This window comes from Ailuropoda melanoleuca, unplaced genomic scaffold, assembly GCF_002007445.2.
Source record: "Ailuropoda melanoleuca isolate Jingjing unplaced genomic scaffold, ASM200744v2 unplaced-scaffold6466, whole genome shotgun sequence".
NCBI classification, from domain to species: Eukaryota; Metazoa; Chordata; class Mammalia; order Carnivora; family Ursidae; genus Ailuropoda; species Ailuropoda melanoleuca.
Window position 1 is genome coordinate 1 of NW_023239014.1, and position 2,151 is coordinate 2,151.

Here is a 2,151-nt window from a genome sequence, read left to right on the forward strand (position 1 = left end):
AGAGATTAGGGTTCGGCATGGGTTAGTTTCAGACAGAGATGGTCACTACGTTCAATATTCATCAGCACTTCCAAGTGTTTGGAAAGTGGAATCACTTTGATTGATCAAGTGTGCCCTTCCCCACACCATGTTAGAAGATAGTGAAAGCGTGCAAACATCTCTCCCATGTTGCTGGGTGCAGGGACAGCAGCCACACACCTGGGTTCAGGCTTCGGGTGGGAAGCTCTTTGCGCCCAGTGCGTGGAAGTAGGTGGCTGAACCTCTGGTCTGGGATGCGGAAAGCTCTGCCCATCCTTCATACTAATAGTGGTCCTTCATTTATTTTCTCTTCCTTTTATTCCCCATTTAAATATGTCAGAAAAAGGATCCTGGAGCTTTTTCCAGGGTTCTGTCTGTACCAGTGAAAGCTAGAAAGGTGCAGAAGAGATACAGGTGAGATTGGTGCTTTCTTGCTCATAGAGATGAAGTGGGAGGCTCTGCTCCCCATTGACGTTGACCGTTCATTCCTGTTCAGAAAGAGAATCAGATATATCTCATATCTGATGATCAATCTGTAGTATTTACCTAGNTGGGAGGCTCTGCTCCCCATTGACGTTGGCCGTTCATTCCTGTTCAGAAAGAGAATCAGATATATCTCATATCTGATGATCAATCTGTAGTATTTACCTAGTAACACAAGGGCCACAGAGATCTCAGGATGAACCATGCCGGTGCCTGCCCCGTGGTGTTGAGTTGTGGTGCATTTAGAAATGCTTTCTGCATGGATCAGGAGATGCAAGGCAATGGACGTGCAATTCGAATCGTATTGGGCCCTTGCTCCTACCCCGTGGGCTGGGTGAGCTATGGCTTCATGTGCAGGCTGCAGGTGTCTGGAGAGCACTGTGCCTCCACAGCGCAGAAATAAGTGAATGAGTCCCCAGGCTGGGAGTCTGTGATGTACAGGTGGCTGTTACGTTCCTTGGTATTGACTGTGAAAATCAGCCTTCCTTTTTGCTGCGTTCCAGAAGCGATGTACGCCAAGGATGTGAGGCGTCCTTCACGGCTTTGTTGGAACCACTGCACACTGGTCATGGAGCTAGAACAATTGCACATCATTGAGGCATTTCTGCCCTCTTGGAGGGTCAGGACCTTAGGACTCTGCTCCACCTTCATCTGTGCTCTTACCCCTGTTGAGAAAGAGAAAAATAGGCATGGGTGACGGTCACTGCAAAATGACTAGCTGTTTCCAAGTGTAGGAAAACTCTCCCTAGCTTCCATCGTCATGGTAGAGGACATAGCCCAAGAGACTGGTGTTCTCTCTCTTTCTCCACTTCTCCTTCCCGCCCTTGTCTCTTCCCAAATTCAGTTGTGAAANTAGGCATAGGTGACGGTCACTGCAAAATGACTAGCTGTTTCCAAGGGTAGGAAAACTCTCCCTAGCTTCCATCGTCATGGTAGAGGACATAGCCCAAGAGACTGGTGTTCTCTCTCTTTCTCCACTTCTCCTTCCCGCCCTTGTCTCTTCCCAAATTCAGTTGTGAAATGTCTTCAGGTTCCCGCTGGATGTTCTTAACTCACAGCAAATCTGTATCCACAGGAGGCCCAGCAAGATTCCCATTTGTGTCTGCATGGTTCTTGACTCTTGTTGTACAGACACTCCTTGATGTCAAGTCCCTTTAAATAGTGCCATGCGTCATACCTTGAGCTTGAAGCTAACTTGTTCCNTGGACACTCCTTGATGTCAAGTCCCTTTAAATAGTGCCATGCGTCATACCTTGAGCTTGAAGCTAACTTGTTCCTTTAACCCACCAGTGTCATGATATAGATTTGACAGCAGCGACTCCTAAGCACTGTCATTCAACTTTGTAGTGGGAAGCTCCACCTACTTGTGGTTTAGGGCACCTTCCGCACACTGTAGGGTGTTTGCATGTGTGTGTGTGTAACTGTGTGTGTGTGCGTGTGTGTGTGTTGGGGATAATGGAGGAGTTGCCTTTTTGCATTTAAAAATACTTTTTCTTTAAACTCTGGGTATATGTAAAATAAATTGTGTGAAAAATGGGGAAATGTTAGCTGAGTGGAGGAATAGAGAAATAGTTTATACACTATGAGTAAGAGATACTGACCAAACTGAAACCTGACACATGATCAGACTGAGAAACTTATCTAAGTTGT

At 46.5% G+C, this 2,151-nt stretch overlaps 1 long non-coding RNA gene across 1 annotated transcript; it reads right to left on the reverse strand.

Annotated features, from left to right (window-relative positions):
* Positions 1 to 836: 836 nt before the first annotated feature.
* On the reverse strand, positions 837 to 1,893 carry LOC117800140. Its single transcript, XR_004623064.1, has 3 exons — positions 1,754 to 1,893; positions 1,558 to 1,678; positions 837 to 1,166 (listed from the first exon to the last, which is right to left on the reverse strand). It is a non-coding gene; the product is annotated as an uncharacterized LOC117800140 (long non-coding RNA).
* Between the last annotated feature and the right edge of the window lie 258 nt (positions 1,894 to 2,151).